This window comes from Pan paniscus, chromosome 1 (assembly GCF_029289425.2).
Source record: "Pan paniscus chromosome 1, NHGRI_mPanPan1-v2.0_pri, whole genome shotgun sequence".
In the NCBI taxonomy this organism is placed as follows: Eukaryota; Metazoa; Chordata; class Mammalia; order Primates; family Hominidae; genus Pan; species Pan paniscus.
The window spans coordinates 225828215-225841590 of record NC_073249.2 but is presented as its reverse complement, the minus strand read 5'-3'; positions in this window follow the sequence as shown (position 1 = coordinate 225841590).

Genomic DNA, 13376 nt, shown 5'->3' with positions numbered 1-13376 from the left:
GAGGGCAGGAGATGCCTGGCACATACCTGAATGGCTGCAGGGCAGGTGAAGGAGAAGGCCCTGTTTTTTGGCCCCAAGGGCAGCACTGGGCCCTGGAGAGTCCTGCAGGATTGCAGGAGGAAGGCAGGGCACGACAAGGGGGCGTCTGCGCCCCGCTGACCTCAGTGGGGAGGGCCTCCAGTTCCTTGCCTCACCTCTGGTTCCATCTACAGGAGCTCAGCTGTGGGATCATCCCCAGACTGGCACAGCCCAGTCACAAAGCCAGAGCCCCACCCTGCAGGAATGGCCCCTCTTACAGGGAAGGGGCATGGCCTGGGTGGCCCCGCCCCGCAGGCCCTCTGGCTACCAAACCTCCCAGCGCCCCCGCGCCCCTTTGGAGTTCTGACCCCGCGGGTGCACCCATGTCTCCTGGACACAGAGCCTGCCCTCTGATTGGGTTGAGCACCTTGGGCTGAACCCCTCATCCGTGGACCAGGCAACCTGGCATCGCCCACGTGGAGCCGCTGAGGTGATCATGTGTTCTGGTCAATGCTTAGATAACAGTTTGAGATGCCGCTCTGGCCCCTGGGTTCATGGCTCCACGTCTGATTCTGAGGAGGCGGCTTCGGCTCCTTTGGATTCACGCTGGGTTCTAGGATGGGCCCCTGACGGGAGGGCCTGCTCTAGGAGGCATCCCCCACCGCTGTCCTGGCTCAGGACTGCTTTCCCCACTCTTCTCATCTGCACCCTGGGCGACAAATCCCAGCCTCACAGTGGGAGGGGCCTGGGCAGGACCCGAAACAAAGTGTCCCAGTGTCTGCTGTTCCTGGGCAGGTGGGGCTTGGGGGTCCCCCACGGTTCAAGCCTTGGCTCTAGGCCTTGACTGGGCCTTGTAATGGCACCCGCGACCCTCAGTTGCCTCACTCACTGGGGCTTCGAAAGCCTCTCGTGCCCCGAGGGTCTTTCCTGAGGGCGACTTGAATATGGCGGTCCTATCCTGGGATGGCCGGCAGGTGGCAGCGTCAGCCCGTCTGCTCTCCACCGGGCTCCCCGGTAGAGTTACAGGGGATTAGGCGGTGAGTTTTGCCCCAAAGGGAATCGAATCTAGATCAGAACCACTGGCGAAGTGGAGCGACCATCGCCTGGAGGGGGGTCTCAGGGAGGTGGGGCGGGAGTCAGGTCTCCATGTCCTTCCTGGCTGACCAGGCAACCTGGGAGCTCTGGTTGGTTCCAGGGTTCTGGAGTGGGGCATGGGAGGTCCTGCCAGGGGAGGGGGCGTTTGCCACTTAGCACCCTTGCCTTCCTGTGGCAGCCTCCTCTTGAGCCCTTGGGACTTTTCACAAACTCTGTCCCTCTCTTCTTTGGGGATTGAGGTCAGGAAGGTGGAGGCTGTGGATTTTTCTTTTTTTTTTTTTTTGAGACAGAGTCTCGCTCTGTCGCCCAGGCTGGAGTGCAGTGGCAGGATCTCGGCTCACTGCAAGCTCTGCCTCTGGGGTTCGCACCATTCTGTTGCCTCAGCCTCCTGAGTACCTGGGACTACAGGCGCCCGCTAATTTTTTGTATTTTTAGTAGAGACGGGGTTTCACCGTGTTAGCCAGGATGGTCTTGACCTCCTGACCTTGTGATCCGCCCGCCTCAGCCTCCCAAAGTGCTGGGATTACAGGTGTGAGCCACCGTGCCTGGCCAAGGCTGTGGATTTTAGGGAGAGCAACCACAGGCATTGGGCAGAAGTGGCCAACAGGGCCCAGCCCCAGTCTTGGGTCTCTTGACAGCCATGTGCCTGGCCCCAGCAGGGGATCACCACAGCCTTTAAACCGAGCATTATTCTTGTTGGCAGCGCCTTACATCCTTCTGGAGGAGCCTGCTCTTGAATCAATAAGCCCCGATATGCCTCACCATCTCTTGCCACTCAGCCTATGTGCCGCCCGGCTTCAAAACCAGGCTGCTGGGGACGCGGCACAGCAGTGCTTCCTGGCTGGCCTCTGACTGCAGCCTGCTGTGCCCTCCGCCGGCCCTGCCATTTACAGGGGGCTCTCACACCCATTCCGTCTGAACTCCCCTGGGCTTCTGTCTTCTGGTCTGTGGAATGGGACTGGGCAATAATCAGCTGGTATTTATTAAGAGCCTGCTTTGCTCCTGCCCAGTGCACACATCGTCTGGGGTCTGGTCACAGTGCAGGTCTGGGTGGATGGGCCTGGGCCGAGGTCCAGTTCTGCATTTCCAACAAGCTCCCAGACGAAGCCTGCGCCGGAGCAGGGCTCTCAGCCTCGCCCATCACACTCACCCACTTCCGCCCAGCAGCAGCAGGTGTGTTGTCCGACATCCTTCCTCTGGAGGGCCTGCGCTGCTCCGCTAAACCCAGTTCCGGTGCTGTGGGGAGCTCAGAGGCCGGGGAGGAGAGGGAGCTCGGGGTGCAGCCCCACGGTTCGTATCCCCATCCCCCCACCAACACCCAGTGCAGTGGGCAGCCCCGCAGGTGATCTGACGCACCAGCAGGTGCTGCCCCCTGTGCCCCCTCTGGTGGGGTGTGAGCACCACCAGAACAGGGGACTGCTGTGCCTGGGTTGCTGCCTGGCACCCAGCGGTCGCTCAGGACCCCGAGGAGGGAAGGGTGGGCCCAGGAGCTGGACACAGCAGGTCGGGGTCCCTGGGTGGGCAGGTGCCCGGAGCACAGAGCAGAAGTGGGCGCTGGTGCTGCTTGAGGGGAGTGGCTCCTGCCCAGCGTGGCAGTTCTGGCTTCAGGGGTGTGGCCGTGTCCCCTCCCTTCTCTTTAGCTATACATGGGTTTGGGGATTGAGGAAGGGCCACCCACAAGCTGGCCCCGAGTACAGGGACAGGACTGTAGGGTGCGGCCCTCGGGAAGCCCCTCGCAGTGCCAGCCACAAACCGGGAGAACGGGTTCGTCTGCCTGGCTGGAGGCCCTGGGAGCCGCACTCCACCCGTCTGTGGCAGACCCAGGACCTGGAGGTACCTGCAGAGTGTGAGCTGGGGAGGGTGGGCAGCGGGCGGCACTGGGCCCAGGGAGGGGAAGTGAGCCCTGGGTGGGCACAGTCAGGCAGAGGCCCCAGAGCCAAGACGGGGAGGGCGGGGCCTGGCAGCCAGAGGCAGGAAGTGCTGGTGGATGAAGGCCGCCTGGAGCCTCTGTGGGAAACAGTGCCTGGGCCAGGGTTTAGCAGGTGAGGTTAGGACAGGGGTGCAGAGTGCAGAGGGTTGGTGTGGGCATGGGCTGGCCTGGGAAGTGATGTTGGGTGATTTTGGGGCTCGGGCAGGTGGTCCGGGGCTCTGCCTGTGTCCCTGTGTTGGCCGGGGACCAGCAGGAATGAATTCCTGGCAGAACTGTGGGTCTGACAGCAGAGCCAGCCTGGGGGGGCCCTGGGGCCCTGGGGCTCTGGGCTGCTCTTAGGACCCTGAGGGAGCTAGGACAGGAAAGAGAAATGGGGAGGGGTCTGTGGAGAGAGGGGCATGGGCCTGTGGCAGAGTTGAGAAACTGATGGCCAGAGAGGCCATGCCTGGTCCAAGGCAGGCACAAGGTGAATCCCAGGTCAGTTTGCCCATACCTGTGTCCCAGTCTCTACCTGTCGCTGGGCTTGGGGAGGGGTGCTGGCACCATGACCTCACTGATAGGAAATGAGGGGTCCTGGTGTGCAGCTGTCATCTGGGCTGAACCGGCTGATAACTGGGGGCTGGAAACCAAGGGTCCCCCAAAAAGGAGATCTGGGAGGACTTCCTGGAGGAAGAGACTTTGCACTGGTAAGAGTGAGGGAGGGCTCTGTCCATGTGAGAGGCATGGCCTTTTCTGACAAGTGGAGGCTGGGATTGTTGGGTTGGGGGGCGCTAAGGGTGGGCCCTGCCCAGCTTCCCAGCCTCCTCTGTGAGGCCGGAGGGAGGGGGGCCTGGTGAGTCTGGAATCACACAGGGTGGGGTTCCCAGGAGAGTGAGCCCAGGACCTGTGGGTACTAGGCAAGGCCGGAGAGGACCCACGAGGGAGGCCCAAGCTGGAATGGCGTCCACTCTGGATGTGGGCATTTGGATGGGCTGTGGAGAGTCCGGCCCTGTCCTGCGAGCACTGCGTAGCCTGGGCTGTGCTGAGTGTGGCCAGCCGGTGAGGGGCTGTGTGCTGGCTGGAGGGCACCTGGGAGCCACCTCCTGAGGCACTGCCACGCCACCTTCCCCACGCAGCCTCCCCTAAGGCAGAGTCAGGGCCAGGAGCCGGGCAGCCCTGGGAGGAGGGGACGGGCAGGGGCTACAGCCTCTGCGCTGAGGTGTGACCTTGAGCAGCTCCTGGTCTTCCCTGGCCTCAGCTTCCTCACCTGTCAAGTGGGGGAATAGAGGCCCCTGCCTCCCGGGTTATGAGAGGACTTAGGATGGCACATGTGTGGGGTGCCCTTCGGGGCCTGCCCCGGACCCCCAGCTCAGAGCTTTGCAGGCATTTAGACTCTGGTGAGAAGAGGCTGAGCCCAGGGCATCCCTGTGTCCTGCCCCCAAACGCGAACACGCAGGCACTCAGGAACCTGCAGGAACTGTGGAGTCAGCGCAGTGAAGACGTGTGACCGGTGCGAGGCAGACACCCATCACGGCAGGTGCCCCCGAGAATTCCGGGCAGAGCCCATGTTGCTCTGTCTTCAGCCCCATAGCTAGTTGGTTTCTGAATTTTGTTTTTTGGAAACTGCACTGAACTGATTCACACCGATGAGCAGCTGCCGACAGTGACAGCGTCCAGCATTCCTCTGGGCGCCTTCAGTTAGACCGAGAGAGACAGGAGTGGGGATGTTTTAGTTATCAAAGCTGGCTCCCGGGTCTGGATGCCAGGGTCAGGCATGGGGGCTCCTGCAGCGAGCTCTGGGGGTCTCAGTGGAGGGGGCAGGGCTCTGGTCGTTCTGCTCCACCACGTGCTAGAAGGAGGGGCCCCGGGGCCATGGCTGGCATTGGGCCCCACCCACTGCCTCCCTCGGACGGCTGAATGGTGTGGGTCATCCCCTCCTGTTCTCCTCTGACCTGCCTCCTTCCGGAGTTCTGAACCTGGCGTTTGATACCCGATGGACAATAAGGGCTCCCCACGGGGCTGCTCCTCAGGGCTCAGGATCTTCAGTCAGGCAAAGGCTCCCCAAGTTCCAGAGGTGCCGTCCTGGACTCCTGAGGCTGCCCGCCTGCCTCCGCAGGTCCTGTGTGTGCGAGTGGGAGTGAGCCGTGTGCTCCGCAGACACCTGACCTGTGCGCTCATGACGGCCTCTCCTTTGCACGTGGCCTCCACTTGGCTGTCCCCCTCTCCCTGGCTGCCGACCTCCCAGTGCCCAGTTATGCCCAGGTCTCTGCCCACCTCAGCCCACACTGGGCGGGGAAATGCTGGCGCAAAACCTGGCTTATTGGGGTTGCAGCCAAGTAGCCCTGGATTCTTCCTACCACTCCCCTACCCGAGAGAGGACCTGCTCACCTCCCCACCCTCGGGGTCTGTGCCCGACGCCTCTCTCTGCGGTTGGCACGGCTCATCCTCTGGCTGGGGCATGTGACACCTGGCCAAGGATGTGGCGTCTGAGGCTCCCCCATCTGTCTGCCCAGCTCCTTGCCCTTCCCTGCGTGGGGCCCGTCCCAGGAGAGCCTGCCCTGACCCTTCCCACCTGCGGTCATCTGTCCCCTCCCAGGCTGCCGGCCTGGTCTGCACGGTTGAGCTTCAATCCACAGCGGAGGCCTTGGGCTGTGCTGCTGTCTGTCTATCCATCCGTAAATCCATCTATCCCCTGCCAGCTCCTTCCCTCTGCACCCCTGGCTCAGCCGTGCCATTCCTGGTTGGCCCTGGAGGTCCTATTTGCTGGTCCTTGAGTTTCCCACTGATTGTGAAGAGACAATAATTGTCCAGAGGGGATCGAAGGGGCGCCTGTGCGGAGCTGGTCCACACTCTGAGGCCCCGGCCTCGGCTGTTGGTCGGGGGGGTTTTCCACTTGTTGTTGACAGAGGCGCCTCCCATGGCAGTGGGGTGCAGGGTCTCCCCTGGGGATGTGAGGCTGGTGAGGGCGGAAGGGGAGCAGGTAGGGGCCCGGGGCTCTCCAGATCTACCACCCCACCACCTCGCTGGCTCTTCTTGCCCGGAGCTCAATGCAGGGATCCCCGTGCCTGACCCTGGCATCCACAGACCCGGGGGCCAGCTTCGAGGAGGCGCTGCTGGCTCTGATGGAGGTGGTGACATGGGGTTCTGGAGACTTGGGGGCCGCTCATCCTTCTTCCTGTGGGCTCCACCATATTCATCCTTGGGGGATTAATCTGAAGCTGTCCGTAGAAGCTGGACTGGGACCCTCAAGCCAGCCCTGGGCTGGGGCCAGCCAGGCCCTTTCTGCCTCGGAACTGCTGCACCTGCTGCCCGTAGTTGGCTCTTGCCAACTCAAGTTCAAGCATAGCAGGCCAAGTCCCCCCCACCCCCAGGCAACCCCTTTGTGCCCTCTCCCCACTACCCCCTCCTGTGCTGCCTCCCCAGTAGGCTGGGTACAGTTATGGGGGTGGGGGCGGGCACAGCAACAGTAACCTGCCTCCCCACTCCCCGCCATCTCTGGTCATTGGTCAGGAGCTCATCAGTGCTGAGTTAAGGACTCAGACAGGCCCCCCGCCCCAGCCCCTACCTCACATCCCTCTCAGCTGACCCCAACTCCTCCCCAAGACTTGGATCCCAAAGGAGCCAGTGTCTGGGGGGCATCCAGGCAGCACCCACCTCTTGTCCTTCCTCCCGCTGCTCAATTCCACTTTCAGCCCCCTGCCCCGTGATTTCAGGACAAAGCTCCCCAGGTGCAGGTCTGAAAGCTTCCACCTCCTTCGAGAGGTGGGTGTGGGGGCCTGTGGGGCCCAGTGATGCTGGCAAGGGGAGAAGGTCCAGGCAGGGGCGGGGTTGCGGATCCACAGTGGGATGCGGGGCTGAACGGTTATGTCCCGGTAGGTAGGGGCTGCAGAAAGAGCCCCGAGGGCTGGGGAGTCCCGGAGCTGGACCACAGGAAGGGCCTCAAGTCCGCCTGCCAGGTCCAGCTTCTCAGGACCCCAGGGCTGGGGCACACTCTTTGCACCCCGCTTTACAGATGAGGAAACTGAGTCAGAGAGGGAGAGTTTAAGGGCAGGCTTCAAGCTGACCTCTGACCCAGAGACCCCCATTTTGAAAAATCTCTTCTTCAGGCCTCAGGCCTGGAGGGCTGTGGGAGCCGCTCCTCTCTCGATTGGAGGGTGGAGTGATTGATCAATCGATTCATTGCCTTTGCCCCCATCAGTATCTCTTCCCCCTTGGGACTCCTTCTGAGGAGTGTTGAGTGTGTATCTGGTTTTTTGTATTTTCCAGAATGCTGTGTTGTTCTGGTGCGAGTATTTTAATCACTATTAGTGGGGTGCAAACGTTTTGGCCTTAGTATCCCTTCACACTTTTTTTTTTTTTGAGACAGAGTCTCACCCAGGCTGGAGTGCAGTGGTGCGATCTCGGCTCACTGCAACCTCTGCTTCCCGGGTTCAATCAATTTTCCTGCCTCAGCCTCCTGAGTAGCTGAGATTACAGGCATGCGCCACCACGCCTGGCTAATTTTTGTATTTTTAGTAGAGACGGAATTTCACCATGTTGGCCAGGCTGGTCTCGAACTCCTGACATCAGATGATCCACCCTCCTTGGCCTCCCAAAGTGCTGGGGTTACAGACGTGAGCCACTGCATCTGGCCCCAACACTCTTAGCAGCTGTTGAGAAGCCCAAGGAACTTTGGTTTTGGGGTGCTGTCTGTAGTGTGTGCTGGAGCAGGCTTGCACGTGCTCACCAGAGCCTACGGTAGCATCTCCAGTAATCTCATCAGCTGGTTGTTGGACACAACCATTATTCAAATCAAATTAAAGTAATTAAATTATGTAAAACACAGAAATAGTATAAAAAGCAAAGGAAATAAATACTCAAAATGTATTGCTTCCTAATTATTTCTAGCTTACTGTGATCCATGCTGTTATCTGGGTGCAGTCTGTGTGTGTCTGTCTAGTGGAAATGCCGTATGATACTGTCCATCTCCTCCCCACTCTGTGCTCTGTGGGCTCAAGTGGGAATGTTTACACCACATGTTTACACCACCTTCATGAAAAAATATGAAAATATTCATGAAGTCTTATTGAAAATAACAACAGGCCAGGCGCAGTGGTTCACGCCTATAATCCCAGCACTTTGGGAGGTCAAGGCAGGAGGATCACCTGAGGCCAGGAGTTTGAGACCAGCCTGGCCAACATGGTGAAACCCCGTCTCTACTAAAAATACAAAAATTAGCTGGGCGTGGTGGCGCATGCCTGTAATCTCAGCTACACAGGAGGCTGAGGCGGGAGAATTGCTTGAACCTGGGAAGCAGAGGCTGCAGTGAGCCAAGATCACGCCACTACACTCCAGCCCAGGCGATGGAGCAAGACTTTATCTCAAAAAAAGAAGAAAAGAAAAGGCCAGGCGCAGTGGCTCACGCCTGTAATCCCAGCACTTTGGGAGGCTGAAGGAGGAGGATCACCTGAGGCCAGGAGTTTGAGACCGTCCTGGCCAACATGGAAACCATGTCTCTACTAAAAATACAAAAATTAGCCGGGCATGGTGGCAGGTGCCTGTAATCTTAGCTACTCGGGAGGCTGAGGCAGGAGAATCGCTTGAACCCAGGAGGTGGAAGTTGCAGTGAGCCGAGATCGCGCCAGTGCACTCCAGCCTGGAGGACAGTGCAAGACTCCACCTCAAAAAACAAACAAACAAACAAAAACCCATAAACTAATGACATGTTAGTAGAAATAACATGTTAACATTTTATGAAAAATACTTTCAAAACAAAAAAATCCAGTGAGAAGAGGGACGTGGCTTTGCAGTTTTGCAGTCTCTTGAATGTTTGTCTGCATCTGCGTTGCATCTGTCACAGTGTGTTTTGGTTGAAATCAGTGAAGAGATCTGGCCTCACAGGGCTGAGCCGCCTTTTCAGGTAATCATGGACACTCTTCTCTGATGGTACACCCGGACTGGATGAATGGTAGAGTTTCTTACAGGTTGTTGCGATAACAGAATCTGAAACAGTGCCAATGGACTTTTTGTATTGTTACATTATCATCTGTTGTGTTACATTATCATCTGTTGTGTTACATTATCATCTGTTGGTCTGTTTTTACTTTGTTTTTTGTTTTTGTTATGTTTTGAGAAAGGGTCTTGCTCTGTTGCCCAGGCTGGAGTGCAGTGGTACCATCATAGCTCACTGTGGCCTCAAACTCCTGGCCTCAAGTGATCCTCCCACCTTAGCCTCCTAAAGTGTTGGGATTACAGGCATGAGCCGCTGTACCTGGCCCTGTTTTTCACTTTGAGTGGAAATTTACCTGTGCATAATTTTGGAAGACCATGTTTTGGTATTAATAATTTGAAAAATATTGGTTTACTGAGTTATGCAGATTTTTCAAATCTTGACACATTTTATTAAATATTATCCCAAAATCACATTATTATCACCCCGATCTCACGATAAAAGCCTTTAAATATTTGGAAGCTGATAGACTCACAGTGATGAATACAAGTTTTCCAAAATGCTGATTTTTACCTAAGCCTGAATTTTATTATTGGCAACAGATCCTGCAATTTGCTGTTTTGTGTTGTTTTGGAGAGGGTTTTATTTAGTTTTGTTTGTTTGTTTGTTTGTTTGTTGTTTGTTTGTTTTAGAGGCAAGGTCTTGCTCTGTCCCCCACGCTGGAATGCAGTGGCACCATCACAGTTCACCGTAACCTCGAACTCCTGGGCTGAAGCAATCCTCCTGCCTCAGCTTCCTGAGTAGCTGGGACCACAGGCACATCCCCCCACACCCAGCTATTTTTTTTAAAGAGATGGGATCTTGCTCTGTTGTCGCTGCTGTTCTTGTTACAAGGCCACCAGGTTGGTGTGCCCTCTGCACAGTAACCAACCGATACACGGAGACAGCAGGGTTTGCAGCAGAGAAAGCTTAATGATTGCAGGTGCCAAGCAAGGAGATGGGAGGAGACCCTCAAATCCACCTCCCCTGGAGTTCTGGGCTGGGGTTCTTAAGGAGATTATGGAGGGTGAGGGGCTGGAGAAGCTGGGCTCACTGACTGGTTGGGGTAAGGGGGATGAAATCAGGAGGTGGAAAATGCATTTGCTGGTGAGTCAGCTCCTGTGAGGTCCTTCCCACCAGCTGGCATCAGTAATTTTACTGTTATGCAGGACCTGAAAGAGTATCTCAGATGGAAATCAACCTTTTACAATGTTTAAGTTGTTCTCTCTATGGTAGTTAGGGGAACTATGATCTTGGGATGGGGTCTGTGTGATTCTGGGGCAGTAGGCAGCAACAGTTATGAGGAGAGGTCAGAGAGCCAGCCCACCTCGTCGTGACGCTGCCTGCACCACCAGCTTAGTTCATTTTCCCTTCTCCCCCTCCCTTCTTCTCTGAATAATTTTATAAAGTTTACAGGAGTGATTTCAGCCTCAAACCCTGTCTTCAAGTGGTGCTCCCACCCTGGCCTCCCAGCATGAGCCTCTGTGCCCGGCCTATTTATTTTTAAATTTCATTTTTAAATGTATATATTTGACAGATTATAGTTGTATATATTTATGAGGTAGATAGTGATGTTATGATTTTTAAATACAATCATTTCAGTTTAAATCAAGCTAATTAACATAACCATCACCTCAGATATTTACCATCTTTTGTGGTGAGAACATTTGACATGTACTCTTAGCAGTTTTGAAATGCACGAAACTCTATTATTAATTATATTCACCATGCTGCACAACAGAACTAAAAAATCCCCCCAAACCACAAAACATACCCTTCCTGTCTAACTGAGGCCTGGCACCCTTTGGCCATCATCTCCCCATTCCCCAAACCCTGGCCTCTAGGGACCAGCTTTCTACCCTGCTTCTATGAGCTCAGGTGTTTTAGATTCTACATATAAGTGAGAAGATGTGGTATTTGTCTTCTGTGGTTTGGCTTATATCACTTAGCTTGATGTTCTCCAGTTCCATCCATGTTGTTGAAAATGACAGAATTTCTTCCTTTTTAAAGGCTGAGGCCAGGTGCGGTGGCTCACAGCTATAATCCCAGCACTTTGGGAGGCTGAGGCAGGCAGATCACTTGAGATCAGGAGTTTGAGACCAGCCTGGCCAACATGGCAAAACCCCATCTCTACTAAAAATACGCAAAATTAGGCCGGGCGCGGTGGCTCATGCCTGTAATCCCAGCACTTTGGGAGGCCGAGGCGGGCGGATCACGAGGTCAGGAGATCGAGACCATCCTGGCTAACACAGTGAAACCCTGTCTCTACTAAAAATACAAAAAATTAGCTGGGGATGGTCGCGGGCGCCTGTAGTCCCAGTTACTCGGGAGGCTGAGGCAGGAGAATGGTGTGGACCCGGGAGGCGAAGGTTGCAGTGAGCTGAGATTGCTCCACTGCACTCCATCCTGGGCAACAGAGCAAGACTCCGTCTCAAAAAAACAAAAAACAAAAAACACAAAATTAGACGTGCGTGGTGGCGGCCACCTGTAATCCCAGCTACTCAGGAGGCTGAGGCAGGAGAATCACTTGAACCCAGGAGGCGGAGGCTGCAGTGAGCGGAGATCGCGCCACTGCACTCCAGCCTGGGCGATAGAGTGTGACACTCCGTCTCAAAAAAAAAAAAAAAAAGAAAAGCTGAATAGTATTTCGTTGCTTGGGCGCATGCACACACACATATTTACACACACATATGTAACACACACACATACATACACACACACACATATATACACATGCACACATACACATATACATACACACATATACACACACATACACCCCCCCACACACATTTTCTGTATCCACTCATCCACTGATGGACACTCAGGCTGATTCTGTAACTCGGCTGTTGCGAACAGTGTGGCAGTGGACATGGAAATGCAGGTCTCTTCAACACGTTGATTTCATTTCCTTTGGAAGTATACGCAGGAGTGGGGTTGCTGGATCTGCTCTGCTGGTTTTTAGGTGGCAGCTTTAGATAGGGTCTGCCTCTGTTGCCAAGGTTGGAGTGCAGTGGCATGATCTTGGCTGACTGCAATTTCTGCCTTCTGTGCTCAAGTGATTCTCCTGCCTCAGACCCCCAGGTAGCCGGGATTACAGGCACGTACCACCGCGCCTGGCTAATTTTGGTGTGTTTTTTTTGTAGAGATGGAGTTTCACCATGTTGCCCAGGCTGGTCTGAAACTCCTCAGTTGAGCAATCCACCTGCCTTGGCCTCCCAAAGTTCTGGGATGACAGGAGTGAGCCACTGCGCCGGGCTCATGCATTTTTGAGGAAACGCCAGTGCAGCACACAGCCGGCAGCACCGCAGTGTCTCAGCTGTCTTTCCAGGAAAGTCCTGCTCCCCACTATACAGTGGGTCCCCCAGCTAATTCAGCTGGAGTCCCCGTCGCTCGAGAGCCTCCTCCCAGGAAAACGCCCTTTGCTATGGCAGCTTTCTGTTCTCCCTGGCTCCCTGCACGGAACTGAGCTTCGGTACAGTTCATCATTTGTGCTGTTTCAACAAAGACCTTCTTAGGGAAATGGCCTGTTCTCTGCTTTAATTCTGAGCATGCATTGGTGAAGGACACTGTATCTGAGCCGAGGCCCAGGGTGTCACCCATCAGAGCCTTTCACCATCTGTGCAGATGTCAGCGCGGGGAAGGGACACCTCCTTTACATAAAAACAGCTTAGACCTTGCAGGCTCCTGGAAGGTTCTGAGGACCCCAGGGTTATGTGGGCCACACTCTGGGGAGCAGTGTCTATGGCCCCGTGTTTGGCTAAGCACCCCATTCTGATCTTTACTTTCTCCACCCGGCACTAAGCTTTCCCTTCTTGCTTCTAACACTGAGTGGGGCTCCGGGGTGTCCCCCACCCCATGGCCTCCCAAAGTCCCTGGTTCGGGGCTGCCATGAGCAGCCTCCTGAGTCCCCATGGGGTCCTGGGGGCCTTTCCCTCCAGGTCAGAGTGGCGGAGTCCCCGGCCTACACACACGAGCTCGGCCCAGTGCTCCCACGCTGACCTAGGGCTGGCCCCTCGCGGTCTTCCCTTCCCTTGTCAAACACCCCTCCCTCTGTCTCCAGAGTGCCGGTGAGCCGGGCGGGCTCCACTCCCTCCATGAAGCTGGCCCCTGAGCGCAGATGTGCAGGCTGACATTCCTGCCCGCTGTGAGCATGGAGGGGCCTGGCTTCAGCCTCGCACTTCCTGACACGGTTGTGGGGTCGGGGCTGCTGGGTCCTTTGTCTCCCTGTGCGGCCAGGCCGGCAGGTGGGCGTAGCGAGGCGGGCTCCAGCAACCCCACCAGCTTGGGGGCAGCGGCTGAGCTTGCTGGGGCCTGTGGCTTCTCCGGGGCCTTAGGTGTGTGTTCCCTGCATCCGCTTAGTCCAGGGGTGGGAGCAGGGCCTCA